At 44.4% G+C, this 15,307-nt stretch overlaps 1 pseudogene across 1 annotated transcript; it reads right to left on the bottom strand.

The window, feature by feature from the left end:
* Window positions 1–2,272: 2,272 nt before the first annotated feature.
* Window positions 2,273–12,646, bottom strand: LOC311428936 (zinc finger CCCH domain-containing protein 11A-like; annotated as a pseudogene). Its single transcript has 16 exons — window positions 12,189–12,646; window positions 11,627–11,801; window positions 11,305–11,424; window positions 10,404–10,527; window positions 9,771–9,973; window positions 9,014–9,133; window positions 8,168–8,508; window positions 8,023–8,089; window positions 7,228–7,290; window positions 6,861–6,962; window positions 6,592–6,657; window positions 5,624–6,072; window positions 4,398–4,473; window positions 3,588–3,757; window positions 3,112–3,173; window positions 2,273–2,567 (listed from the first exon to the last, which is right to left on the bottom strand). The product of its transcript is annotated as a zinc finger CCCH domain-containing protein 11A-like (transcript).
* Between the last annotated feature and the right edge of the window lie 2,661 nt (window positions 12,647–15,307).

A 15,307-nucleotide genomic window follows, 5' to 3' on the forward strand; every position in this document is an offset into this window, starting at 1 on the left:
CGAGGGGAAGGGCAGAGAAGTACAAATCTTTTTTTCCTTGTGATAACTTTTCTTGACCAAAAAACACGATTGTGAATGAGGCAAAATGAAAGATGAAACATGGGGACGTGCGGATACTCACGATGATGCAGCCTTCTATCCGCATGTTCACCTGCTCATAGAGCCACACCTGGATCCTCGACCTCTGCAGAACGAAGGAGGAGAGTAAGTCGGGCCACAAACACTGAGCACTTTTGTTCTCTCATGTGTTCAGAAATACCTGCTAGCCACAGCCACGACAGCTCCCAAACGCTCCGAGGAGCAACTCTCAGGGGCAGTTTCAATGAGCAATCTGACATTTGAGCGTTATACCATCGGGTGAATACTACACGTTTGGTAAAGAACACGTTTCCAGTCACAAGGGAACACCCCTGCACGCCCGGCTACACGAGGGGGAAACGCCAGGCTCCTTGTGCCCACCAGCACGCTGCACAGCTCTCCATCCCCCACAAACCCGTCCCGGGACACGGCCAGGAGCTGAAAACTCACCGAGGGGAATCCCCAGACCCTCCCCACTCCCCCCACACCCCCCAAATCCCCATCCCTGCCCCCTCCCCGCGGTACTCACGTTCTGCAGGTAGCGGAAGATGAGGTTCTGGGGCGCTGCGTTAAGGGCTCAGCACGGGGACGACAGTTCCGGGCTCGGGACAAGGCCCCAAACCCCACAGCGAGGCCTCAGGGCCCCGCGACAAGGCCTCAAGGCCCGGGCCGAGCCCCCTGAGGTCCGAGCCGCCCCCCACCCACCTCCCCGGCACCCCCCAGCCGCAGGAAGGATACGATGGGCTGCACCATCACCTTCTGCACCTTCTGGTCCTGCTCGCGGTACGCCGTGGCTGCCGCCACCTCGCCGCTCCTGCTCCCAGCACCGCAGGCAGAAGAGGCGAAGGCTGATGGTAGAACAGGGCTTCTTGGGGTGAAGGGAAAGCGAGGGCAGGTGGGTGCAGTCTCTGAGCTCTCCTCCTCCTGATTTTGCTTTTTCTCCCCCATTACTGAGCTGGCAGAAGTCCCCGTGAAGTCCTTTGGCACGATGAAGGCCTGCGTGAGCTCCAGCAGCAGTTTCGTCCGCGGAGGTTTTCCCTGGTGGGGCCGGGGCGTCACAGCACACACACACACACACACACACACAGACAGAGACGCGTGGTTTTGTCCAAACATTAAGTATTTACAACAAATTCGACAAGCGCTTTTCCTCTGCCAGCAGCAAATGCCTGAGGGCCCCCACAGCTTCACAAATCACAGCGGGAAGAGCCTACCGTGCCGCGAAAAGTTCGGAAAATAATTCAAAATTGATCTGCTAGGGGAAAAAAAACGATGGCTGGTGGCAGGGTACACAATACACCCAAATCTCAGCTTTGTCCTCCGCAGAGTCAGTGCCCATGCCCAAGCGCGATGCTGATGGCACCCGAACATTTGCTGTAGCAGGCAGCAGAGCCAGCAGCTCAGGGGAGCAAGTTTTAAAACCAAGAGGCACTTAAACAACCTTTCATCGACCCCGTAACTGCGGCAGAGTCCCGACTGCTCGCCCCGGAGTCCTCACACCAGCAAAAAGCACCAACCAAAGCCTGGGGGAACTTTGGTACAGCACAAGAGAAGGGAGTGGGGGTAGCGGAGCCGCATGGCAGAGCTGCTGCTTTTCACCATTTGATCCTCCCTGATAATTGAAAGGAAGGCTGGGTGGGCTGACCCCCACCCCCACTCCTGGCAGCAAGTTTGGTCCACAACACACTGCAATAACGATTCTGCTCCCTCCCACCCCTACAGCTTCATCATCTGACACGGGTACAGTCAAAACAATGGCATACACGAGTAAAAGTCAAGAGTTGACATAGTAACTCCAGGATTTGGCTATCAACTGTCCGAGAAATCAGAACACCGAAGCTTCACAATGTGCCCAACATCGAGTTGTGCCAAGGGCGGAGGAAGGAAGAAGCTTTACGTTTAAGCCTTCAGAGCATCGCTCCATCAGAAGATCGATTTGTAGCCACCATGGCGTGCCAATGGAGATCTTTCTGTGCCAAAAGAAGTGCTTTGTCCTCTCAATATCGAAGGTAAGAGAACGGATGCACAAGACCTTAACTCTGACCAGCAGGGAAATTTAGGACAACTGAGTGCAGATCCTGCCAATTTCTACCACTTCGGACCGTGCTTTAAGTCTCATTGCAAAGCCTCAGTTAGAAAAAGGATCACCTCAGGGTATCTAACAAGAAGAACAGTTTTAATTTTTTTTTTTTTTTTTAATTCTACCATAGGACTATGCAGTTCAACTGTCAATCATCTCGGAGAGTTCAAGGAGGAGGTCATCCTCGTCCTTCCCTGGGTCTAAGTCGATTTCGGCTTCCAGTCTGCCTCCTGAGATTTCCCAAAGTAGCTTCTCAAAATCTTCATCCGCAGATAAGGGCGCGTTCCCTGTGGAACTCAGCCGGCGTGTCCGTGCCTCTTCTAGCTGGGAAGAAGCTGAGGTCGAGGTCTCGAGATCCATCTCCATCTGCTCCTCAAATCTTTCCGGGCTTCCAAGACGCACTTCAGGTCTTGGGAGAGCAAGAAAGAACAATCAGGATATGCCATTTCTTAACGGGAAATCCCTTTCCTGCAAACCGGCTCTTAAAACTGTAGGCAAGCCCTCCTACGCTTCAATCTTACACAGGGATTGTTATCAATCAACCCAGGGCTACATTTAGAGCCCGATGCGTTACCAGGTACATTTTTCAGTCTGGGGGTTTATCTGTGAAGCCAGGGCACCTGGAGTTGAGGTGGCATTCTTGAGGACCAAAAGGCAGAGGACACTACTCATCATCTATCACCTCACGAGGAAGTAGAACTTCACCTCATCCTCGTTCAGGTATTCAGACAACCCAAGAAGTCACCGGAAAGCTGTGCTGACTTGCAGCATTTCAAGAAAGCCTAATTAAGCAATCCTGCTAGCTGCTAGAAAGTGGTTTCAGGTGACTTATTCCTTTGATGGATTTGGGCTTTAATTATCTCAGAACCCTCATTTTTTCCCACATGTGACAGAACTTATGTTTCCCTGGGGATATACACTGATTAAGAAAAAGAACAAGTTGGGGTTGTCACCTGTTTGGGGGATTTTCTTCAAGTCTGATGGCTGGGACGTGCTCCGGCACGTCTGAAACACCCTAGAAAGCAGCAAAACAGTATTTATGACACATGGGTAAAAGATTCCTTAATAGCTTTTTCCTCCACACTGCTTCTCCTCTGGCATTGCGGAGCCGTGGCCAAAATACAAAACCAAGGTGCTCCTGAAGAAAGTTCACATTCACCTGGAGGTTACTCATGATCTTGTGTCTTTTAAGAACATGGCATTAATGGACAAAATCCCCCACACCAGAGAAATCACAGCATCAGAGTACCGGTTAAAGAGTGCCATTCATCTCATAAATACAGAAGGGTTCTACAAGCATCCTGGAGACAGCTACTGGATTTCAAAGGAAACAGAAGGCCTGCAGAACGTTTGAGTTTTCCACCTTTTCAAATAGAGGAGGGTAGAAATTTAACAAGGGATCCATCGCTGCATTAGCCCCTGGCCTTACCATGGCTGCTTTTCTGGCTGGAGGTCCCATCATGTCAGCATCAAAGGCAGTCTGTAGTTCCACAGCTGCTATGGCAGAGGGATAACTCCCAGGTGCCTTACGTTTCAGTGCCTTCTTCTTGGGGAAAGTGACTTTCCCACGCGAAGGCTTCGCAGGTGTCATAAAGTTGGCTAGAGTAAAAGGAAGAGAGAACTGATACAGTCTTGCTCTGCCTCAGGAAAAATCCAGGTTCTCTTAATCATTTCCACAGTCCTTCTACACACTTAAATGCATTTGGCCAGCACAATTACACCGCCATTGCCTGGATTCTCAGGAATCTTTTCCACATAGGAAACTCTGTCTACCAACAATCCATACAAAGGAACAAAGAAACCGAAGAGCTACAGTAAATAATAATCCAGGACAAGGGAAACCTCAGACACATAGCAATCCTAAGTGCAAGCTAGGTTCACAAATATAGACAGCTTTTATATTTAAAGTCCTGCTCCCGCTAGGAAAGGAAAAAGCAGCAGTTATAGTAGGACAAGAGTGTATGCAACTGTTGTACCAGCTTCCTCTCCCTTGTAGTGATGTCCCACAGTTAAGTTGTTCTACAAAGTCCACATTTGTAGTGTCATTTTCTAGTCTCCCGTTCCTTACCTAACATCTGGCTGGCAGGAAAAGAAACAAACTAAGAAAAAGAAAGTACACCCTTCGCTTCGTAGCACTGCGTGGCAAAATGCACCCAGCCAGAGTTACAGCATGAGAATTGTCATCTTCTGTCTGTATTTCAGAAGACAACCTAAGTAACTCTTAACCTTCAACACTTACTTTTAGCTTCCTGGCCCTGAAATTGAGCTGCCACTTTCCCTGCTGGTTCAGTATTAAAGAAGCCAGCAGTAGATTTGACAGCAGCTTCCTCCTGCCGAAGCTTCTCTTGTTGTTTTCTCTGTTGCCACTTCTCCCACTGTCTCTCTTCAAAGCTCTTCTCTGGACATTTACGAGTTCCACTCTGCTGAGTGGGCTAGAAGGAAAGAAAAGGAGTGCATGAATAGGACAAAAAAAAAAAAAAAAATCCGTGGAGATTTCGTTAAGAAAATCTGATCAGCAATCCCTCCAAAATGGTCTTGATGTGGAACAGCATATTAATATTGTTCAGGTTACTGTTGTGTTTTTTTTTCTCCATAAAATTCTGCCTGTAACAAGAGCCATGCTTTACTACGGACACAGTCTCACATATCTGCAATATCCACTATGGCAAGCTTCTTTAAACAGCTAGGGTGTTCTGCTGTACATCTATTTATCACATTCTTTTTAAGCAGCAGAAAGTCATACAAGTTCCCCTATACAGTATCCACTGACAGATTGATTTCCTTGAACACAGAACTCTGGCCTTCTGTATTAAATCCTTCATGTCTGACAGATCAAGTCAGTAAGAACAAAAAGAATTCCCTCCACGTTAACTGTGTAGATTTCAGCTGGTGCTAACAGGGTTTATTTGTTGCTGTGGTATAGACAGACTGATTCCAAGTTTGAGGATTACAGAGCTGTCTGGAAATGCTGCTGGCGATAGGATTTAGACTGCACTGCAGCTCCTACCAGGTGCTGAAGGGTAAGAACACACTCAAGAGGGTGGCACACGGTGAGTAACAAAACTTGACAGAATTATCAGAAATTGTACGAATGGATGTGTGTCTTCACAGAGGACTCACCTGTACATCAGGTCCAGAGGAAAGTTTAGGAAAAGGCCGGTTCAATTCCACTGTCTTCTTTTCTTCTTTTTCAGGTGCTTTAAAAAAAGACAAAAAAAAGTTTTGTCAACGGCAGAAATAAAGAAAGCTGGGTACTTGTTTCCTTTGTGCATTTATTTCCTTGTGTCCCATGAGAGAGAGAGAGAGAAAGGCTACAATGTGCAAGCCATTCAGCATTTATCCATGAAGCAGATCCTGAGCAAACTGAACTTGCTCAATATGGGAAGCACCTCACTGGGGCAGGCATTAAAGCATCTTATTACCTGTTAGTTTTGTGCTCCATACAGATTTCTGCTCTGCTGGGGCAGGTCCGGGTTGTGCTGAGGGAGCTGGCACATCTCCTTCACTCTGCTGCATCCGCAGAGCTTTCTCACGCTTTATTTCTTCCAAGGTTTTAACACGCACTTCTCCTTCCGGCTTGACTTTTCCTGCCGGCTCCTTCGCCTGCCCTTTGCTGGGCCCGGACAGAGCGAGCTGCTTCTTGGACTCACCCTGAATTTTGCTCTTGCTATGGCATTCTCCTGCTTTTTTCTTCTCTTCTACCAAGCGATTATTCTTTTTTTCGGACAAGGCTTCAGAGAAAGTTTGGATGCGACCTTCACGAGCAGCTCTTGCCCCTGCGCTGGAATCTTCAGTTTTACCATGCCCTTCAGCCTCGGCTTTGGCTTGAGTTTCGCGTCTCTGAAGAGCTTTCTCACGACGGATTTCCTCCAGTGTTTTCACATGGATCTCTCCCATCGGCTTGGCAGCCTTCCCTGTCATCATCAAGAAATGAGGAGAAGCACCAACATTTAAAGAGAGTCCAGCAATATTTTAAGTCTCCAAAATTTGTCAGAGCACTAAGGAAAACTCATCTTGAGCGTTCCCAATAATGCATCTTAGAACAATATCCTTAGGACAACATTCTCCTCCTCCTCTGAGCCACTTGTATTTTGAAGACCAGCCCTATCCAGAGAGAACTGCTACACAGAAATGCTGCTTTACTTTATTACTTTTTCAGACTGCATTTCAAATTCCTGCTCCTGGCAGTGGTTCTATTCTAATTGTACGTAACGGTTCACAGAAGCAGCTAAAAACCTCGACAAGGCACAAGTAGAAAATAAACACACACCTAGAGCCAGAGTTCTGATAGTGGCTGTCAGAAGAGCTTCAGCACTCAAGCAAGAGGCGTCAGTTCTTTGTTTTCGTTTAAATTAGTTTGTAGGGATGTATGAAAGCAGTCCAAGTTCGTGGAAAGGAAGGAGGAGAAAGCATATTTAATATCTAGCTGTTACCTCTCTCAGTACTGGTCTGCTTAGGAGGTAATCCCAGCCTGTCCTTCAGAGACTTGGGAACTCGAACTGCAAAACAGAAAAAGAACGAATTAGGGAGGCTGCATAATGTCAACTTCAGGTTCACATTTCAAAACAAGACAGGAAAGGTAACTTTGAATCCCAGTGATTACGACCTCAGCCAACATGCAAAAAGAAACATCACTGGAAAAGGACAAACAGAAAGACTAAATACGAAACCCAGGAATCCAATCCAGATGCCCGTTTAGTACCTGTCTCTCTCTTGGGTGCTTTGTCAGCATTTCCCGGAGCCTCTACCTTCTTCCCCAGCCTTTCAGCAAGGCTGCGCTTCACTGGAAGGCTGCTTACATCATCTTCAGAGAAAACAAGGAATATTGTAAGAACTTTTCTTTGCAGGAAGGTTTGAGAACAGTCAACAATAAGCTTCTCTTTTTCAAGCATATTTTCATAGAATTGCCTTTCAGCTGCTAAATGATTTTTTTTTTTTTTTTTTGCCATTTCTGCCGTCAACACAGATCTCCACTGCAATGTATTTTCCTTTCATACATCACAAATACTCTTTAATGCAGTCATATATAGAAGGCAGCACCTACGTAACAGCTCGTAAAAAGTTCTCACCCGCGGAGGCTTTCCGTTTTCCTTGTCTATCAGCAAGATCTACTCGAACCACAGGTTCCTCCCCTAAAACAAAAGGGAATTTTTTTTTCTATTTCACAGAAACCAGTAGCCAACAGAAATAGTATCCTGTTAGCCCATGTCCAAAAAACCCCAGTCAGACACTCTTTTGACAGCTAAACCACATAAACTCATATTTTAACTATAATTAACATGGAAAAAAAATATTAATAGTCTCAGTGCTTGCTTCAAATTCCAGCTGAGATAGTAGAGAGTGAATCTGAGTCTGCTTGACACCTATACTTTGTGCAGAACAAAGCTGCATAAGCAAGCAGAATATTCTTAGGTGCAAATGCTGAGAAATATTCCTTTCTAAGGTGAATGTCTACGAGTAAAAGTACTTCCACACTTTTTTCCCTTTAAAAGGCATTTGCACAGCTCTAAACAATTTATACACAAACTCCTGTCATACTGTGTCCACACCTGCCACTGTACGCCTCTTTAATGCTTCAGAAATTGCTTCTTATATAGCACTGGCTTCTACAGCTCGCTCTTCTCGTTACTCTTCTGGTTTTCAGTTACCCCCCTATTGGCATACTGACACTTTTTTTTTTCTCTCCTGCCTCTGCACTTAACCTGAGCACCAAATCTTTCCAGTACAACCAGGGACTTTAAGCATAAAAGCACGTTTTGAACAGAAGGCAGCACCAGAAGGCTAACATGGGTGAATTGTTTTAAGTATTGCTTAACCCTCCAGTTTAGGAGTAATGAAATCAAAACAAAAGCATTCATTATTACCTTTCTTGGAAGACACTGTCACAGTTCTCACCACTGTCCGGACATTTTCCTCTTCTGGAGCAGGAAAAATCATAGAATCAACGGGACGAAGAGAAGATCTTGAAGAACCTTCTGTTCAGAGCAACCAAAACGTAAGGAAGTTTACCCAACATAAAAAACTATCACAAAGAACAAAAAACTTTAAATGATTTGTTACTGTCAAAAATACAGCAAGCAGAGCATGTAAAGAAGAGAGGTGACTAATTTGCCTCTGGTTGCCCTTTGAACTCCCATTTAGAATACCAGCTGGCTGAGAATCAGGTTGCTTTATGCCCCCAGCTAAAAATGGAAGTCTGTCCCTCAAGCAGCTCCCAGTCACCATCACCTGCCGTGAACAGGATAAGAAAGTAGGGAATATTAACTCACCACCGTGTCTCTTATTTTTTTCCTTCATCTTCTGCCATTTGATTTCCTCAAGTGTTTTTATTCCAAAATTCAGATTGCCCTCTGAAAACAGGAAACAGTTCATGAGACAGGCTTAGAGGCACTCACTGAGGACCACAGGTCCTCAGGCTTCTTAGCGCTCAGGAACTTTCTGAAGTATTTCGAATAAAGCCTGTCAACACTCCTCACAAGTGAAAGAGCCATAGAACCAATGGCATTTTGCCCCTCCTTTCATCCTTCAGGGTTCAAAATGTAGTTTTAATTTTAATCCATTTACACGATATTAGATCCCTCTATCGTTAGATATGGCTTATCAACAGTGGTTGCAAGGCTGCACGTGCAGCCATTTAAACTCCATGCTGTGGCCCTGTTTTGTTCTCCAAAAGTAAAGAAAAGGAGTTCACCTTTCTGACCCAATGGGCACATGATGGTATTAATGGCAGAAATGAGATCATGGAAATAACCGACTCCATTCAGCACCCCTACATTTTGTTGTGTTTTTACACCACGCTGCTTTTGACTTAACTGTCAAGTTCTTCTGATTTATCCTACTAAGGTGCTGGCATACCTTGTTTAGTAGTAGTAGAACTGCCTTTCCGAGTGGAAATCACCCGTAATCCATTTTTGCCTTCCGCAGCTGGATGCTGGACGGGAGTTTTAGTTTCTTCTCCTTCCTCAGAAAGTTGGTCTGAAGGGGAAAAATCGATTCAGTTATGCATAGACCAGGTTGGTCATGATTACGTAGCTCATGCAGTGACACTTCAGCCCATGGTTCATATAAAAAACTTTGTTGCTGTTTTGTTTTTTTTGTTTGTTTGTTTGTTTGTTTGTTTGTTTTTAAACAGCTACACTGACCTGATGAACTCCTAAGTAGAATACACTAGGACAAAACATCTAGGACTCTAGATTCTCTCTGCAGCTTTAACTACTACACAACACATTGCTCTTCAGACAGAAAAAAGAAATTTCCTTCCTAGTTTCACATAGAACTTTACACAAAAGACCAGCTAAAGCCAGGAGTGGTTCTAAGCTTTCCTCCAACGTTTCAGGTTCTGTCCACTGACTGCCAGACAAAGCCACCAGTGACCTGGCCAGACTGCCTGCCCTATCGCTAGTCAGACCTCAGGTCATCTGTGATTTATACATTCATTTACAGCACAGATTCCTTCCAAGAACCAAAGATTTAACACATTCATTTACAGCACAAATTCCTTCAAGAACCAAAGATTTAACACATTCATTTACAGCACAAATTCCTTCAAGAACCAAAGATTTACACAATCATTTACAGCACAAATTCCTTCCAAGAACCAAAACATGCTCACCATCATCATCTTCATCATCATCTGCAGCATTGATTACAACTGGAGGGTGTGTAGGGCTTGGGACATTTTCAGAGTTTTCCACTTTCGTCACCCCCTTAGCTGTGGAGAGGGATTTGACTGGACAGAAAGTTTGTTTTGCTGCAGTGACATCTGAGCCACTTTCAGATCATCGTCCGCGCACTCAGGCGGACTTGGCAGTGTAGCTAGAGGAAGACGAGGATCATCGGTAATATGGCAGTTTAAAACTTTGACCACAATGCAAAGAGATGGTAGCAAAGGCAGATAACCCGCACAGACAACGAATTCAGCATCTCCTTTTGCCCATCCCATCACTGCTTACACCGTGAACAATGATTTCCCTTCCAACAACACCACATCTCCCTACCACCCAGCAAAAGAGGAAACAACAGGAAGCAAACTGCAAGGCAAACATCACACTAAGCAAAGAGAAGCTGAGCACGAAAGCAGAAAACAAACACCAGCAGTACACTCGGTGCAGTACACCTATGACTGCAGACCTTTTCCTGCACTCACAAATGAACAGTTACCTGACGCCCCCTACAGGATTGGCACCCACTAAGTACTACTCAAAATTAATTCTTCAGCGCTTAAAGAAAAAGGACCTAAACTCACTCTTGCTTGGTGGTAAGAATTGTCCATCGATGTAACGTCCCTTTGCATGATGAAAAGTACAGTTGGCTTTCTGACAGCCTCCCGGCTGGTTCTCCCAGTAGCAAGGAATCTCACTGCGCTTTTTCTGAAGACAGAAAGAAAGAAAAGCTCGTGATAACATGCACCTGAGGCTTGCAAAGAGATGCACAGCTCCAGATCGTGACAGCTGTCACAACACAGTGCTGAAACATCATTCCAAAGGTCAGTTTCTCAGTTAAGTGTAGTATTTCTGGGCATATTCACAAAGTTTGCATAAGCTGTAACCACTATGCACATTTAGTTTGGTCATCACTCAGTTTGAGAAGACAGGCACTCTCAGACATCAGTTGAGGGTGGCTTAAACTAATACACCTAGGATTATACTAGGATTATTCAGAGGGAAAAAGAACATCTGAAATTGCCTAGGCTAACCCTGTCTAGAACTACTTCTTGGACACTTAGTTCTGCTGCACCTTTAACTTTCCCCACTTCCTACCCCAGGCAGCTACAACAGCGTTATCTGAAGGACTGTGGGTCAGAAGACACCTGATAGTTCATTATCAAGCCTGCTCCCATGAGGATAGAACAGCCTGTTTATTACCCCCCTGCTCCAGCAGGTTTTAGCAGTCTATTTAACAGCTATTCTGCATCTCTTGAGAAAACTGTCAGCATCTAATAAAAAAAAATAAAAATATCTTGCTAAGACATACCTAAGGCATTGATTTTATTTCCCTCTGCTTCCTCCCACCCCCCCTCTTGGTAACAGAAACCAGTATGATTTTGAAGCAAACGAATCTATCCTGCAAAAGCACAATCAGTACACCTACGGCACTGAAAAATGCTTTTGTTGATTTATTTTGAGAACACATTGTTAGGCACTCACGTCAATTTCCATGTGTCTGAATCGGCAGACATTCCTGAAACAACGACCCTCCTGCCACAGCTTGCAGACCGTCTCATTGCCCAGAGCAGCTTCGCAGTGGCGGTAGGCACATTTGTCTCCCTGGAACCAAAAGGAAACCAACAAGGAAAATAGAGTACAGCCTCAAAAATGGCCATGCTGCTGCCTCATGTTGCTACAACTGAATTCACAATCTGTCTGGTTCTCAAGTTAACCAAAGACCAGTGTGCTTCCTCCTCCTAATCTACTCCTTCCTGAAAAAAAAAGGGGAAAAAAAAGCAAGGCAAAGGAAAACCAGCCATACCTTGGTACAGGTAGAATAGAAATAGAAGTAGCAGTCGTCTCCTTGTTTAGACATGCCGACGAGTTCTGCTAACAAGCTTGGGTTCTCTCCACTGGGACTTCCTCTGCTCTTGGAGAGAGCTGTCTTCACCCTTGCTTGGGCTGAAAGTCTTCTACTGGCTTGTGATCGGTGAAATCTTCTTTTTAAAAGTAACCCGAAAGAAAGTAACAAGTGAAAAATAATGAGGAACGAACATTTTTCCAGCTTTCTTCAGTTAATCAAATCCAGTTATCAGTCTCTGGAAGAGAGCAAAGCCTTGAAATCAGCTGTTACATGAACTAACTAAATATTAAAGTTCTGTAAAGCTGCCAGGAGCTTTGTCAGCAAGCGTTCTCTTCCACGTCCTCAATAATATGACCTGGAGCACATCTGGAAGCCTGAAAAAGGAGTCACTCCTTAAAAAAACACCTGATGATACATGCAAGTCAATAATCAACTATGGCTACAAATAACTTCTCTAGAACACAGTTAGGACGCATTAAACAGCACGTTCCAGGCACTGTGGGTCTTCGATTTCACCTACCTGGACAACCTCAGCAAAGTTATCGATCTTCAAAGGCTTCCAGTTAACTGCTCCTGTAGGCCGAACCAAGACTGAATCCGTGAATTAATAATAAAGGGGTAGGAAGAATTTTCCTCCTCACTTTGCCAAGGGAACCTCTCATCCACAATTCAAACATAGGATGCGCTTTTAAACAGCTTATAACTAAGAGAGGAAGCAAGTCCATTTGAATGCTCTCTCAGACTGGACGCAGCCAGGGTTAGTTAGCTCTTCAAAAAAATAAAAACCAAAAAGCAAAACAAAACAAAAACAAAAAAAAACAGCGCATTTAGAGATGAACTCGTGATTCAAAGTGGCTGCAAAAATGAGGCTCCATCTTCCACAGCCGGACAATTTAACTTTTTTTTTTTTTTTTTTAATTTAAAATTCAGCATGTTCCAATCTCTGGTCTTCAAGATTTCTTCACCTATTAAGAAAACACAAAACCCTTTCCCCGTCTTTATTACCTGTACAGCAAAAAACATACCAGTGCATCTAAATCCACAGATGTGCATACGCATACACACATCTGTGTTTATACACACACGAGGAGGGAGTGAGAGAGTTAGCTAGAGCGACAGTGAAAATCAGAATTTTTGCCTTTTCGACACAGAGAGCGCGTAAAAATTCTCTCATTTTGAGGGAACTAGAAAAAAATGGAGGCTCTACAAAAGATTTTGATGAGTATGCCTTCGAGGCCGATGCTTTGTAACATGAGGGATCTGGGGGCCAGCACACAAATATGCATACGGATGTACATGCATACAGGATAAACATATCTATGCACACAAGCGTGCACAGTAGATGTTGTATGATCTCCATATCGAGAACAACTCGTAGCCCTGATCAGACACGTAGAGTTGCAATCAATTAACAGCAGCAAGACAGCAGATCAAGGGTACAGCAAGCTTTGAGAGACAGGGGAATGCTCACTTTGCCAGTGGCACGGCTGCATGATACCAAGGATTTTGAATTACTTTGATTTTTTGGAAGCAATTTGGTTTTTCTTTCTGCGCTGTAGCAAATACCACAGGTTTGCCATCACGTGCTGTTCCCTAATCCATATATCCATCATCATCCATTGCTGCAGGATCATGAAAGGTTAGAGAAGACGACTTAGGTCCAATTTAACAGCCAATGAGTTTTCGATGAGCAGAGCTGCAACAGATTTTATTTCGCCACAAGCATTTTTTTTTCTTTTTTTCTGATATGAAGTCAGAAATTTTGATTTTTTTTTTTTTAAAGACACTAAATGTCACAAAACCTGCAACCAGACCAGATAAAGTTCAATTCAGAGTGATTCTGAATCCTTTCATTAAAACGCTGCACATTTCTGTGCAAATTATTTCTGACTCTTCTGGACAAAAGTGGATGAAATAGTTCTTACAAATTAATAATAAAAGGTTGGAAGCTTTTACTCACACAAACACTAGTGAATTTTCCAGGAAATATTGTTTTGGCAGGGAATTTTCCCAAATCTAAAATAAAGAGAGGAAAAGTTGGGTTCTCATATTAGTTACTGCTTTTGACTGCTGGACAAAGGGAATAAAAACAGTAGTTAAGTGCAAGGTTTCCTTCTCTTCTTTAGTATGGATAGGAATCGTCACTTCGGACCTTTAGCACCTTCAGAAACACACCCAGTGCCATGCAGGTTCCTCTGCAGCTACTTCTAACAATTACTGGTGCTCCTTAGCATGGAAGTTTGACTCAAAACACTCTCCAGATTTAGCTCTTTTGACTGCCCAAGGAGCTCATCATTTTGCTTGTTGCCTTCCATTTTCCTGAACAGACCGGGAACGCTGTTCAGAATCTGAATGGATCTGGTCTAAGGAATGGGAAGAAAGCAAAACCAGCGATACCTTGCAGTATTCCAAATTCCAAAAAAGCAGTCTCATTTTAAAAAGGACCTCAAAAGCTTTTTTTTTTTTTTAAACTGACATCTGCTAACAGAGCAATCCAAGCACTAAACCAACTGAAGTTGCCCCTGAAAGCCTGAATAAAAATGAGTAACTCTGGTGCACTCAGCAGGTCTGTAATAGAAGTTGGTAAGGGTTTTAGATTTCTTTTTTTTTGCTCCAGGGTGCTGGTAAAATTTTTGCATTAAGAGATTTTGAACCTTTTGTACCAAAGAATTAGAGATGCGCTACAGTGCCAGTAGCTGGGGGTCTGGAAATACACACCAACAAGTGTCATAAGCTTTGCCTTTGCTGAAGGAAGATGAATAGTACAAAGAAAATCTGTCTAGTTTGTTTTACAGGCTTGTCTTTCTCAGTACGGAACAAACTGACCTCCCTGGTCGAACTTTGCAGTGCCTATTCTGCCTTTGTCCTGCAGAGAAGAGCAAGAAAGGAACAAATCTATTTTTGCACCCCAAAAACGCATTAGAGGAGGATTATCACACCCACCTAAGGGTACTGCCTTGTTTGTTTATAAAGCACAAAGCATTTCTCTTGGACAGTCTCTCTTGCTGGCCTCTTTTGTGCCTTCCATTTATAATAAAGATATTAAGATGCTTACCCCTTGCTTGTTTTTTTTTTGTTTGTTTGTTTGTTTGTTTGTTTGTTTAAAGAACAGTGGAAGTGGAGAGTCGGATGACAAGCAAGAACAAACACTAGAAACTCCTTGTTCTGCCCCTGCTTTTTAATCACCCAGCATCACCCCGGCTGCAAAACAGCCTCTGCTGATTTACCTGCTTGTTAAAGCACCCCACAGGCTGCAAGTGCGGTGTGCTAGGTGTCAAGTTATATTTAACGGTGCACACGTAACCATTCATCTTCCCACAGTCGAAGCACAGAACAGCCTCTTGCTAACAGAACTCATCCCTGCTGCTGCAAGAAACCTCAAGGCCTGCAGGAAAACCTCAAGCTAAGAGTTCCAAAGCAAAAGCAGAAAACGCATCATTTGTACTCTTTCTATTTGAGGGAATTCTAGCTGCTAAACGCTGCCTACATCTGAGGGCACGTTCTGAGGCTGCCGGGAAGGACACTCAACACCCACTGACAGCAGGAGTGCAAAGATGCCAGCCAAGAAGGCAAAGGTTAGAGCTGAACGCTGCCTCAGCTTCCTCCAGCAGCCAGCTTTCACCACGCTCTCTGAGACTC

Source organism: Aythya ferina, assembly GCF_964211825.1.
Source record: "Aythya ferina genome assembly, contig: HAP1_SCAFFOLD_198, whole genome shotgun sequence".
In the NCBI taxonomy this organism is placed as follows: domain Eukaryota; kingdom Metazoa; phylum Chordata; class Aves; order Anseriformes; family Anatidae; genus Aythya; species Aythya ferina.